Raw genomic sequence first — 15184 nt, 5'->3', positions numbered from 1 at the left:
TTGCATTCTATGTACACACAATAGTTCGCCATTCTGTTCCTCAGTTGGTGTACCCTTAGGCTACCTACACCCATTGCAAATCATGCATACTCTATCCAAAAACACCAGTGTTGAAATGTCCATTTATGCCCCTGCTCTCAAATCCCCAAGTAAATGCCTCCTAATGAGGTTGCAGGACCTTATGGCACCTACCTACTTAGCTTCGTGTGGAACCACCCTACTGTCCTCCAGAAAGGCTACACCATTCTTCCTCCTAACCAACAGTAAATATGTATATGCTTCTCTCCATGTTTTCACCAGGACTTTTATCTCTGTTTTTATTTTTCCATACAATTTTATAGAGCTGTATTCACATGCCACATAATTATCCACAGTGTACCATCACTTGTTCACAGTCTCATCATACAGTTGTGCATTTATCACCACAGTCAGCACTTGAACATATTGATTACAGGAAAAAAAGTTTTATTTTTTAACCAATAGTAAAAAAGATAATAAAAAGAAAAATAAATATCATACAGTACAATATAATAGCAGGGTCAGACAACAACACCACTACCAAGAATCCCATATGCCTCCCTTATATCCCCCTCTCATACACATTTAGCTTTGGTATATTACCTTTGTTACATTTAATGGAAGCATATATTACACTGTTACTGTTGACCATAGACTCCAGTTTGCTTTGATTGTATTTTGTCCCCAATACATCCCCTTTCCAACAGTCTGCATGGTTGATATTCATTTGTTCTCCCACATGCAAGCACAGTTTTATATTTGTACATTTAGTCACAATCATTGACCTCTTTCCAACAGTCTGCATGGTTGATATTCATTTGTTCTCCCACATGCAAGCACAGTTTTATATTTGTACATTAGCCACAATCATTGACCCCTTTCCAACAATCTGCATGGTTGATATTCATTTGTTCTCCCACATGCAAGCACAGTTTTTTATTTGTACATTTAGTCATATTCATTGACCACTCAGTTTTTGCTAAGTTAAACAGTCCCAGTATTTATATGCTTTCTTTATCTCAGGTGTCATTCTTTACCCCTAGCCCACCTCTTTCAGCTTTACTCACAGACATCTTTGCTCAGTGTAGTTACAATATTGTGCTACCACAACACAGTTTTATGCTTTCTATTTCTGGATTTATACAATCAATCCTGCTGAACATTCTGTAGTCCTTCAGCATCAAATGCCTGATTTCTACCCTCTTTCTATCTCCTGGTAGCCTGTGTTACCAGCTTTTAACTCTCAGAGTTTGCTCATTAATGTTAGATCATATTAGTGAGACCATACAGTATTTGTCCCTTTGTTTCTGGCTATCTTCTCTCAACATAATGTCCTCAAGGTTCATCCATGTTATTATATGTTCCATGTCTTTGTTCTTTCTGTCTTACAGCTGTGTAATATTACATCATGTGTATGTACCACAGTTTGTTTATCCACTTGTCTGTTGATGGACATTTGGGCTATTTCCATCTCTTGGCTATTGTGAATAATGACGGGATAAACATCGGTTTACAAATGTCCTTTCATCTCTTAACTTTCAGTTCCTCTGAATATGTACCTAGTAATGGAATAGCTGGGGCATATGGCAAATCTACACTTAGCCTCCTGAGGAACTGCCACACTGTCTTCCAGAGTGATTGCACCATTCTACATTCCAACCAACAGTGCATAAGTGTGACTCTTTCTCCACATCCTCTCCAGCACTTGTAATTTTCTGTTTTTTTGGATAATGGCCATTCTGATAGGTGTGAGAAGATATCTCATTGTGGTTTTGATTTGCAATCCCCTAATAGCCAGTGAAGTTAAGCATTTTTCATATGTTTTTGAGCCATTTGTAGCTCCTCTTCAGAAAAGTGTCTGTTCCTGTCTTTTGTTCATTTTTAAATTGGTTGTTAGTCATCCTGTTATTGAGTTGTAGGATCACATTATGTATTCAGGATATTAAACCTTTATCTGATATGTGGTTTCCAAATATTGCCTCCCACTGTCTAGGCTGCCTTTTTACCTTTCTGACAGAGTCCTTTGATGTACAAAGTGTTGAATTTTGAGGAGATCCCATTTGTCTATTTTTCCTTTGGTTTCTTGTGCTTTGGGTGTAAGATCTAGGAAACCACCTCCTATCACAAGAACTTTAAGAAATTGCCCTACATTTTCTTCTAAGAGTCTTATGGTCTTAGCACTAATGTTTAGGTCTTTGACCCTTTTCAAGTTAATTTTTGTATAAATTGTGAGAAAGGGGTGCTCTTTCATTCTTTTGGAAATGGATATCCAGTTCTCCAAACACCATTTATTGAAGAAGCTGCTCTATCCCAGTTGCTTTAGCTTGACTGCCTTATCAAAGATCAATTGTCCATAATTCAAGAGTCTATTTCTGAACACTCAATTCAATTCCATTGGTTGGTACCAATGTCAGTACCATGCTGTTTTGAGCACTGTAGCTTTGTAATATGCTTCAAAGTCAGGTAGTGTGAGACCTCCCACTTTGTTCCTCTTTCTCAAGATATTTTTGGCCATTTGGGGCACCCTGCCCTTCCAAATAAATTTAGGCTATTGGTTTTTCTATTTCTGCAAAGTAAGTTGTTGGTATTTTAATTAGTATTGCCTTGAATCTATAAATCAGTTTAGGTAGAATTGACATCTTAATTTTATTTAGTCTTCCAATCCATGAACATGGTATGTTCTTCCAATTTTAGGTCCTGTTCAATTTCTTTTAGCAGTTTCTTGTAGTTTTCTTTGTATAGGTCTTTTGGGGCCTTCATTAAGTTTATTCCTAAATAGTTGATTCTTTTGGTTGCTATTGTAAATGGAGTTTTTTCTTGATTTCTTCCTCTTGTTGCACACTACTTGTGTATAAGAACACTACAGATTTTTGCATGTTGATCTTGTAGCCTGACACTTTGCTGTATTCACTGATTAGTTCTAATAGCTTTGCTATAGATTTTTCTTCATTTTCTAGATGTAGAATCATGTCATCTGCAAAGAGTCAAAGTTTTACTTCTTACTCTCCAACTTGGATGCCTTTTATTTCTTTTTCTTGCCTAATTGCTCTGGCTAGAACTTCCAGCACAATGTTGAATAACAGTGGTGACAGTGGGCATCCCTGTCTTGTTCTTGATCTTAGAGGGAAAGCTTTCAGTCTCTCCACATTGAGTATGATGTTAGCTGTGGGTTTTTCATATATTGCCTTTATCATATTGAAAAAATTCCCTTCTATTCCTATCCTTTGAAGTGTTTTCATCAAGAAAGTATGTTGAATTTTGTCAAGTGTCTTTTCTGCTTTGATTGAGATGATCATGTGGTTCTTCTGCTTTGATTTATTGATGTGGTGTATTACATTAATTGGTTTTCTTGTGTTGAACAAGCCTTGCATACCTGGAATAAACCCTACCTGGTCATGGTGTATAATTCTTTTAATATGCTGCTGGATTTGATTTGCAAGTATTTTTTTTTTGAGGATTTTTCAATTTATATTCATTAAAGGGATTGGTCTATAATTTTCTTTTTTTGTAGTATCTTTGTCTGATTTTGGTATTAGGGTGATGTTGGCTTCATAGAATGAGTTGAGTAGCTTTCCCTCCTCTTCAGTTTTTTTGAAGAGTTTGAGCAGGATTGGTACTAATTCTTTCTTGAAGGCTTGCTAGAATTGACACATGAAGCCATCTGGTCCTGGGCTTTTCTTTTTTGGGAGGTTTTTGATGACAGACTCAATGCTTTACTTGTGATTGGTTTGTTGAGGTTGTCTGTTTCTTCTTGAGTCAATGTTGGTTGTTTATGCTTTTCTAGGAAGTTGTCCTTTTCAGGTAAGTTGTTTAGTTTATTAGCATACAGTTGCTCATAGTATAGTCTCATTATCTCCTTTATTTTTGCAGGGTCAGTAGTTATGTTTCCTTTCCTGCTTTTTTTTTGTTGTTGTTGTTAGCCTAGCTGGGAGTCCATCAATTTTATTTATTTTCTCAAAGAAACAACTTCCGGTTTTGTTGATTCTCTCTATTGTTTTCCTGTTTCAATTTCATTTATTTTTCTTCTAATCTTTGTTGTCTCTCCTTCTGTTTGCTTTGGGGTTAGTTTGCTCTTCTTTTTCTAGTTCCTCCAGGTGAACAGTTAATTCCCCAATTTTTGATCTCCCTTCTTTAATATAGGCATTTAAGGAAATAAATTTTCCTCAGCATTGCCTTTGCTGCATCCCATAAGTTTTGATATGTTGTGTTTTCACTTTCATTTGTCTTGAAGTATTTACTAATTTCCCTTGTAATTTCTTACTTTCCCAGTTTTTCTAAGGATAAACTGGCTCCATATATTTGTGAATTTTACAGTCTTTTGCCTGTTATTTATTTCCAACTTCATTCCATTATGATCCAAGAAAGTGTTTTGTATAATATCAGTATTTTTAAATTTGTAGACACTTGCTTTGTGACCCAACATGTGGTCTATCCTAGAGAATATTCCATGAGCACTTGTGAAAAATGTGTATCCTGCTGTTGTGGGGTGTAGTGTTCTGTAAATATCTGTCAAGTCTAGTTCATTTATTGTACAATTCAACATCTCCATTTCCTTGTTGATCCTCTGTGTTCTGGTTTGCTAATGTTGCCATTAAGCAAAATACCAGAAATGGATTGGCTTTTATAAAGGGGGTTCATTTGGTTACAAAGTTACAGTCTGAAAGCCATAAGGTGTCCAAGGTAAGGCATCAACAATTAGGTTCCCTCACTGAAGGATGGCCATTGGCATATGTAGAACCTGTTAGCTCAGAAGTCACATGGCTGGCATCTGCTTGCTCCCAGGTTGCATTTCTTTTTTTTTTTTTTTTTTTTTTTAATTTTTAAATGTTTTAATTGGGGTAAAATAAACAAAACAAAATTTTTTTTAACCATTTCAAGGGGACAATTCTTTGACAATACTATGTAACTCTCACCACATCATATTCCCAGGCAATTTTCACCACCCCAAACCAAAACTCATACACATTTAGAAATAACTCCCTCCCCCCTCCCACTTCCTGTCTGTGAATTTGCTTATTCTAAGTATTTCACACAAGAGAAGTCACACAGTATTTACCCTTCTGTGTCTGCCTATTTCACTCAACATGATGTCAGGTTGCGTTTCAAAATGGTGTTTTCCAAAATGTTGCTCTTGGGACATTTTGTCCTCTCTTAGCTGCAGCTCCTCTTCAAAGTGTCACTCTCAGTTGCTTTCCAAAATGTCACTCACAGCTGCACTGTTTGTCAGCTTTATATATGGCTCCAGTGATTTAATTCAGACCCACCCTGAATGGGTGGGGTAACACCTCCATGGAAATTATCCAATCAAAGGACTTGCCCAGAGTTGATTGAGTCACATCTCCATGGAAACACTCAATCAATAGGTTCCAACTTAATCAACACTAATATGTCTGACCCCACAAGATTGCATCAAAGAACATGGTGTTTTGGGGGACATAATACATCCAAACTGGCATACTCTATCTAGATGTTCTGTCCATTGATGAGAGTGGTGTATTGAAGTCTTCAACTATTATTGTAGAGGTATCTACTCTTTACAGTCTTCTCAGTGTTTGTCTCTTGAATTTTGGGGTGCTCTGGTTTGTTTCATAAATATTTATGATTCTTATGTTTTCTTGATGAGTTGACCCTTTTATTAATATATAGTGCCCTTCTTTGTCTCTTTTAATTGTTTTACTTTTGAAGTCTAATTTGTCTGACATTAATATAGCTACTTGTGCTTTTTTCTGGTTGCTATTTGCATGAAATATCTTTTTCCAACCTTTCACTTTCAGCCTATTTTTGTCCTTATGTCTAAAGTGAGTTTCTTGTAGACAGCACGTAGATGGGTCCTGTTTTTTAATCCATTCTGCCAGTCTGTGTCTTTTTATTGTGGAGTTTAATCCATTAACATTTAGTGTTATTACTGTAAGGGCAGTTCTTTCTTCCACCATTTTGTCTTTTGGATTTTATATGTCATATCTTATTTTTTCCTCTCTCTCATTTTACCCTTCCTGATAATCTCCATTTCTACACTCTTCTCCAAACCTCTCTCTCCTTTCTTTTCCTATCAGCCTTAGCACTCCCTTTAGTATTTCTTGTAGCACCAGTCTCTTATTCACAAACTCTCTTCGTGTCTGTTTGTTTGAAAATATTTTAATCTCTCTTTCATTTTTGAAGGACAGTTTTGCTGGATATAGAATTCTTGTTTGGCAGTTCTTCTCTTTCAGTATCTTAAATATATCACACCTCTGTCTTCTCACCTCCATGGTTTCTGCAGAGAAATCTATACAAGCTTCCCTTGTATGTGATGGATTGCTTTTCTCTTGCTGCTTTCAGAATTCTCTCTTTCTCTTTGACATTGGAAAATCTGATCAGTAAGTGTATTGGAGTAGGTTTATTGGGATCTATTCTGTTTGGGGTATGCTGTACTTCTTGAATCAACAATTTTCTGTCTTTCATAAGAGTTGGGAAACTTTTAGTGATTATTTCTTCTATTATTCTTTCTGTCCCCTTTCCCCTCTCCTCTCCCTCTGGGACACCCATAACATGTATACATGTGCACTTCATGTTGTCACTCAGCTCCCTAATACCCTGCTCATATTTTTCCATTTTTTTCACCATCTGTTCTTTTGTGTGAATGAATTCAAATGTCTTGTCTTCTGATTCACTGATCCTTTCTTCTGCCTGTTCAAATCCACTGTTGTATCCCTCCACTGTGTTTTTCATCTCCTCCATTATGCCCTTCATTCCCATAAGTTCTGCCATTTGCTTTTTTTCATGTTTATGAATTCTTCTTTAAGGTCATCCAGTGTCTTCCTTATATCCTTCATCTCTTTTGCTATATCTTCCCTAAGTTCATTAACTTGATTTTTCAATTGATTTAGGAGATTGTCTGATCTTCCTTCAGTTCATTGAATTGATTTACATTAGTTGCCTCAACTCCTGTATCTCAGTTGAGCTATTAGTGTGTTCCTTTGGCGGGTCCATATTTTCATGTTTCCTAGTATGGCTCATTATCTTAAGCTGTCTAGGCATCTGCCTTTCTTGATTAGTTTATTCTGGATCTCATTTTCACTATTTTACCTAGGGTTTTCTTATTGGTTGGCTTTGTTCTGTAACCTTTGGTGCTCAGTTCAGCTTATTCTAGGCCTCTTAGATTCTATTTAGTTGATTGGAGTTTTTCACCTCTTGTTTTTCTGTTTCATGCCCTCCCTCTATGTAGCCTTTTTATGTGAGGGCCTCCTCAGATACAGTCAAACCCAGTCAGGTTTTCCCAGTCCAGGGAGGCCCAGGTGTCAGGAGGAGAGTATAGGGTTTCCTTGAAAATGTGACCCTCCTGTGAGGCCTTTAGATTTTGTGCTTTTCCTATCCTGTCCAGCAGGTGGTGCTAACCAGTCCACAGCTCCTCCACCAGTGTAAGGAGGTTTGGAGCCTTTAGTTCTGATGACCCTGGCCCTGTTGGGGATGTGGTTGGCTGAAGTTGGTTTCTGAATTCCAGCCCCTGGGGTCTGAGTTCCCCAAATGGGGGCTGCCAGTGGAACTGGAACCCCCCCTTCTCTTGGGGAAATTATGGCCTTTGGTGAATTGTCTCCCCACTAGACTTATTGCTTTGTCTCTCAGAGCTATCTTACTTCTGCTTTTGGGTCCAAATTGCAAGTCTTTGAGGCTTTCTGTAATGGGCTACTTAGAATAGTTATTTTTTTAAAAAAGAGAAAAAGATAAAAAAAAATGGTTGTGTGTGAGAGAGAGAGAGAGAGAGAGAGAGAGAGAGAGAGAGAGAGAGAGAGAGAGAGAGAGAGAGAGAGAGAGGGAGGGAGGGAGGGAAAGAAAGAAAGAAAGGCCCGGTATAGACTATTTAAAGAAAAGTGCTTTAATTCAGTCCTAGCAGTTCTGATGGTCTATTGAAATGTAAAAAGACAAGGAGTTGGAGAGCAATTGAGGTGGGGGAAAAAAAAAAAAACAGAAAAAACAGTTTTTCAGAGAAGAGCCCTGGCCCTCTGGGCTTGCATATGTGCCTAATTCCACTTGAGCTCAGCCCTTCTCCTATTATGTTCACCCCCACTTCAAAAGTCTCTGTTTTTCTTTCTTTCTTTCTTTTCTTTTTCTTTCTTTCTTTCTTTCTTTCTTTCTTTCTTTCTTTCTTTCTTTCTTTCTTTCTTTCTCCCTTTCTCTCTTTCTCTCTTTCTCTCTTTCTCTCTTTCTTTCTTTGTTTTTTTTCTGTTTTTGCTAGCCCTATCTCCTCTCCACCAGGCAGACTGCTTCCAGATTCTCCAGTGTCTGGTCTCAGTTTATCTTTGATTGGAGTTTTTGTTCAGCAGTCTGAGTTTGTTAATCAGTTCTGCAACTGCAGTTCTTCCTCCTGGTTCTCAGCATGACGTCCCCTCCTCCTTCAGGAAACCTGCCACAAAACAGTCTGTTGTGTCTGGCAGGGAGGGGCATGGGCCCTGTGGCCTCAAGAACTTACAGATTTCACTGATCTCAGCTGCTCCACATGCTGGAGACTATTGTATGATGTGTGTCCAAACTCAGGTTCCCCTGAGATGTCTGTTCCACACAGTTCCTGGCTATCTCCCAGCTGCCCCAGAGGAGTAACTAAAACACACATCTCACCACTCTGCCATCTTGCCCCACCCCCTCTCTGTTTTTAATCCTTAACTGTAGTTGCTTTGCTGAACTGCCTTCATCCATTTATTTCAGATCCTTCTCAGGATGCACTGGTATGAAACACACACCATTTCTCCTACCCTTGTAGAAACATTTATTATTTGGAATATTTTAAACTCTGGTACTGGCCAGTCAGAAGGGTCTCTGGTCAGTGGTCCACATTTGGGGGAAGTGGCTTTATCCAAACCCTGCAAAAAAAAAAAAAAAGTTTGTTGGTGTTCTCTAGATCAAAACTTCACCAGCAAGCATGACTCTGCGCTTGATGCCAGAAAACGGGCGAGGCCTCCACTGCTTTTGCAGCTACTGGTGGTGGGGAATGATGCTGTGTCATAGTGGACTCTCAGCATCTGCCTCAGCTTTTCCCCACTCCGGGTTTCTTTCCTTCAGTCTTCTTTCCTGAGAGCTGGAGCCCAACTGTGGGGGTCGAGGGGGTGAGGGATGGTGGTGGAGAAAGACTCAAGAGCAGATGTTTGAACTGAAATAACTATTTTAGAGATTTTACTTCACTGACAGACCGTTTAGCACAGGGCCCCCCTCCCCCAATTTCTCCTCTGCCGCCAGTACTAATCCTCCTCCCCTGCACCTCCAGGACAGTCTCTTGACTCTATTTGAATTCTCTTAGCCACTACAACCTTATTTTGTTGTCTTTCTTTTCCTCCTTTTGGTCAAAAAGGCATTCTCAATCCCTCAATGTCATGATCAGGCTCATTCCTGGGACCTATGTCCCATGTTGCAGGGAAGGCTCATTCATCTTGGGGGTCCTGTCCCATCTCAGGGGGTGGGTGATGAATTTATTTGCCGAGTTAGGCTTAGAGAGAGAAAGTTCACATTTGAGCAACAAAAGAGGTTCTCTGGAGGTGATTCCTAGGTCTAATTACAGTTGGGCTTATCCTCCCCTTTACAACCATAAGCTTCACCAGAGTAAGCATCAATATCAAGGGCTTGACTTATAAAACAGGGGCTTCCTAAGTTCACATAGCATATGTTATGTCCACAATAATCCATCCATAGCTCAAATTATCATCACTTAGTGGTACAATCCTCATCACTCCCCAATTTAAACAGCTCTCATGACCCAAAAAATCTCATAGCTCCTGTCAGCCCTCAATTATTTGTCCCTGGTATTTGTGTAATAACAGTATGGTATTCCTATTAATTATAGTCCCTAGTATGCAATATGTAGATTTTTCCCATATATGCTTCTGTTGTCAACTCTCTGAGCTAGTGTTATACCTTAGAAATATATCACACAAGCACCTATCTATATTTGTGGTGCTGATCTGTGGGAAACATGCCTTTAAACAACCCCTTTCAATCCTATTCACCTTCCATACAGCTCTGATATTTATAATCCCATTAACAAACAATTGTTACTCTTATTCATTACCATACCTTTGAATTTACTATTATTAACATAGCTGAACATATTAGATAATCATTCCCCCTCACCAGCTACTGTCTATCTGTAGGTCCCCAATATCCTAGAGAGAAGGCTTTCAGCCTCTCACCATTGAGTACTATGCTGGCTATGGATTTTTCATATGTGCCCTTTATCATATTGAGAAATGTTCCTTCAATTCCCACCTTCTGAAGTGTTTTTATCAAAAATGGATGTTGAATTTTATCAAATGTTTTTTCAGTGTCTATCAAGATGATCATTTGATTTTTCCCTTTTAATTTGTTAGTGAGTTGAATCACATTAATTGATTTTCTTATGTTGAACCACCCTTGAATGCCAGGAATGAACTCCACTTGGTCTTGGTGTATAATTCTTTTAATGTGGCTTAAGATTCAATTTGCAATTACTTTGTTTAGGATTTTTGCATCTCTATTCATTAGGGAGATTGGCCAATAGTTTTCCTTTTTTGTAATGTCTTTATCTGCTTTTGGTATCAGAACGATATTAGTGTCATAAAATGAGTCAGGTAATGTTCCTTTTTCTCCAGTTTTTTGGAAGAGTTTGAGCAGGAATGGTGTCGATTGTTTTTGGAAAGTTTGGTAAAATTCCCCTGTGAAGCCATCTGGTCCTGGGCTTTTATTTGTAGGTAGATTTTTGATGACTCATTGGATCTTTGCTTGTGATTGGTTTGTTGAGGTCTTCTATTTCTTCTTGGGTCAGTATAGGTTGTTCATGTGTATCCAAGAAATTGTTCATTTCCTCTAAATTGTCTAGCTTGTTGGCATACAGTTGTTCATAGTATTCCCTTGTGATTTTTTTTTTATTTTATTTCTTCAGGATCTGTAGTGATTATCCCCTTATGTGATCCTGTTTATTTGGGTCTTCTCCTTTTTTTACTTTGTCAGTCTAGCTAAGGGTCTATCAATCTTGTGGATCTTCTCAGAGAACCAACTTTCAATTTTATTTACTCTATTGTTTTTTTGTTTGTTTGTTTGTTTTCCAGCTCATCTATTTCTTTGTTATTTCTTTTTGTCTACTTGCTTTAGGGTTAGTTTGCTGCTCATTCTCTAGCCTCTTCAGTTATTCAGTTAGGTCTTTAATTTTAGCTCTTTCTTGCTTTTTTGATATATGCATTTAGAGCTATAAATTTCCCTCTCAGCACTGCCTTCACTGCATCCCACAGGTTTTGGTATGTTGTATTCTCATTTTCATTTGTCTCTACATATTTACCAATTTCTCTTGCAATTTCTTCTTTGACCCACTGGTTGTTTTGGAGTGTATGTTTAAGCTCCATATATTTGTGAAACATCTGGATCTTTGGTGGTTGTTGATTTCTAGTGACATTCCATTGTGGTCAGAGAATGTACTTTGAATAATTTAAATCTTATAAAATTTATTTAGACTTGTTTTGTGCTGCAGCATATAATCAGCCCTGGAAAACTTTCCATGGACACTAGAGAAGGATGTATATCCTGGTACTTTGGTATGTAACAATCTATATATGTCTGTTAAGTCTAATTCACTTATCAAATTGTTTAGGTTCTCAATTTCCTTATTGGTCCTCTATTTGTTCTATCTGCAGAAAAGAGTGGTATATTGAAATCGCCCTTTACTCCCTTCAGTGTAGGCAATGTTTGTATTATGTATTTTGGAGCTCCTTGATTGGGTGCCTAAAAATTTTATAATTGTTATTTCTTCTTGGTGAATTATCCTTTTTATTAACATATAGTGTCCTTCTTTGTCTCTTATGACATCTTTGCATTTGAAGTCTATTTTGTCTGAAATTAGTATAGCTACCCCAGCTTTCTTTTGATTGCAGTTTGTGTAGAATATTTTTTTCCATCCTTTCACTTTTAGTCTCTTTGTGCTACAGGGTCTAAGGTGATTCGCCTGTAAAGAGCATAATCAATGGGTCATATTTTTTAATCCATTGTACCAGTCTATATCTTTTAATTGGAGAGTTTAATCCATTCACATTCAAAGTTATTACTGTGAAGGGAGTTCTTGAGCCAACCTTCTTATCCTTTGGTTTTTAGTTGTTAGATCTATTTTTTCCCCTCTCTCTTTTTTTTTCCTTTGAGTTACCCTTATTAATAACTCTTCAGTTCTGTGCTCTTATCCAGACTTCTCTCTCCTTTCTTTTTTTTTTTTTTTCTCAGCCGGTAGAGCTCCCTTTGTATTTCTTGCAGGGCATGTCTCTTGTTAACAAATTCTCTCAGTGTTTGTTTGTCTGTGAAAATTTCAAACTCTCCCTCAATTTTGAAGGAAAACTTTGCGGGATAACAAATTCTTGGCTGGCAATTTTTCTCTTTCAGTATCTTGAATATATCAAACCACTGCCTTCTTGCCTTCGTGGTGCCTACTGAGTAGTCAGTACTTAGTCTTATGGTGTTTCCCTTGTATGTGGTGAACCACTTCTCTCTTGCTGCTTTCAGAAGTTTCTCCTTCTCTTTAGTATTTGACAATCTAATCAGTATATGTCTTGGAGTAGGTTTATTTGGATTTATTCTATTTGAATTTGTTGAGCATCTTTGATTTGCATATCTATGTCATTTAGGTTTGGGAGTTTTCCTCAACTATGACTTGAAACACCCTTCCTAGCCCTTTACCCTTCTGTTCTCCTTCTGGAACACCAATGATTCTTACATTTGTTCACTTCACATTATCCACCATTTCTCTGAGATCCGTTTCAAATTTTCTGAGTTTTTTCCTCATTTGTTCTTTTGTGTGTTTGCATTCAATTATGTGCCCTCAAGTTCACTTATCCTTTCTTCTGCCTGTTCAAATCTGCTATTGTGTGTCTCTAGTATATTTTTAATTTGAATGACAGTGTCTTCTGTTTCCATAAAATCTGCTATTTTTTTATTTACTCTTTCAAATTCTTCTTTATACTCTTGTAGAGTCTTCTTGATTTCCTTAATGTCTCTAGCATCTCATTGAAGTTCTTTTGGAGATTTGTTTGTACTTCTTTAATTTATTGCTCCAATTTTTGTGTCTGTTGCAGCTTTTTAATTTGTTCACTTGGCTTATTCATATCTTCTAGATCCTCAAGTGCTTTATTACTTTCTGTTGGCTTGGGGGCATTTGCTTGTCTTGACAGAATTATTTTTGGATGTGCAGAACTATTTGAGCATTTATATATAATTTGGTTTTCTGGAGTGCCATTTTCCTAACCTACTAGCAGGTGGCACTCTCAAGTAGGTCTTCCCCAAACTTCTCCTGTGAGGTGGGCAGATCCAAACCAGGTGGGGAACCAATTAGTACATCAGATCTCCATGTACTCTGGGAATTTTGGTCCTGCAGTTGCAATGGGGGCCCTTGGGCAGGTAAGCAGGGAGTCTGATCAAGGGCACCCTGCGGATGGGACATGGGCTCTGCCTGCTGGTTCTCTGCCTGCCTAGCAACCATGAGTCTCTGGGGTGTAGGAGGGACTCCTGATTGTTGTTATGGCACCTTTCCCTTCCCCACTTCTCACCATTGCACCTCCCTGGATTTCTGTGGGGGGTGAGCAAACACCACCTGTGAGGTTCCCTCATGAGAGCTCCTTGCTGTCTGACTGTGGAGGATCACCCTCCAGCAAACTATCAAGGTAGGTGCATGGGAATAGAGAGCCGCTGCTCCCTCCCTTGTGCAGCAGTGGTTTGATGCCACTGGCCTTGGTAGGGATGGTCTGTAGGCAGAACAAATTCACTGCATCAGCCCAGGCATCATCTTTACTCTGTTATTTTCTTGGTGTCCCCTCCACATACTGTGGGGGACCCTGCATGGCCAGTCACACCCCAAAACCATAGTCCCTGGTGTCCTCCAGCCCCTTTCTAGTTAGTTTCTTGGAGGAGGAGAAGCCCGTTCCACCTCACTTACTCCACCATCTTCCTGGAAGTCCAGGAAGATAATTTTATACTCCTGTTAATCATTTGGCTACTGAGGCTGAGAGAGTTTTTATAGCTGCTGTATTAGTTTCCTACAGCTGCTGTAACAATTTACCGCAAACTAGTGACTCAAAACAACATATGTTTATTATCTTGAAGTTCTGGAGGTCAAAGGTCCAGAATGGATCTTCAAGGACTAAAATCAAGGTGTTGGCAGGGCTGTGTTCCTTTTGGAAGCTCTTGGGGACAAACTGTTTCCTTTTCCTTTTCAGCTTACAGAGGCTGCCTGAATTTCTTGGCCCTTTCCTCCATCTTCTATGTCAGCAGTATAGCATCTTTAAATCTCTCTCTGACTGTGACATTCTTGTCTTCCTCTTATAAGGACCCCCTCACACAGTTTCCCTATAATTAACACTTTGCATTAGTGGGTAACTTTTTTTACACTTGATGAAAGAATATTATTATAATTGTAATATTTATTATAGTCCATAATTTACAACAGGTTTTGCTGTGTTGTACAATCCAGTTTTTTTAAAAAAGATTTGTTCTGGTGACACATTTACAATCTAAAATTTCCTCCTTTATCCACATTTAAATATGTAATTCAGTGGTGTCATTTACATTCACAATTTTGTGCTACCATCACCACCATCCATTACCCAAACTTTTCCATCACCCAAACAGAAATTCTGGGCAAATTAAGCATTAACTCCCCATTCCCTACCCCCACCCTGTCCCTAGGTAACCTGTATTGTAGTTTTTGACTCAATGAATTTGCTTATGCTAATTATTTCATATCTGTGAGATCATACACTATTTGTCCCTTTCTGTTTACCTTATTTTACTCAACAAAATGTCTTCTAGGTTCATTCAGATTGTCATGTGTCCTAGAACTTCATTCTTTTCCACAGCTGTATAATATTCCATTGCATGTGTACACCACATTTCATTTAATCTATTCATCTTGGACTCTTTGGTTGCTGCCATCTTTTAGCAGTTGTGAATAATGATGTGGTGAACTTCAGTGTGCAAATATTTGTTTGAGTCCCTCCTGTCAATCCATTGGGACATATACCTAGAAGAGGCACTGTTGGGTCATGTGGTAATCTATTCTTAACTTTCTGAGGAAAAGCCAAACTTTTCCACAGTGGCTGCACCATTTTACTTTCCACTAACAAAAAATGAGTTTTCCTATTTCTCTACACCCTTACCAACTTTATTAATTTTTAATAGTATTTTTTTTTCAATAACA

The sequence above is a fragment of the Choloepus didactylus genome, chromosome 8 (genome assembly GCF_015220235.1).
Source record: "Choloepus didactylus isolate mChoDid1 chromosome 8, mChoDid1.pri, whole genome shotgun sequence".
NCBI lineage: Eukaryota > Metazoa > Chordata > Mammalia > Pilosa > Megalonychidae > Choloepus > Choloepus didactylus.
The sequence above is the reverse complement of the archived record's forward strand: the minus strand, read 5'-3'. Positions refer to the sequence as shown.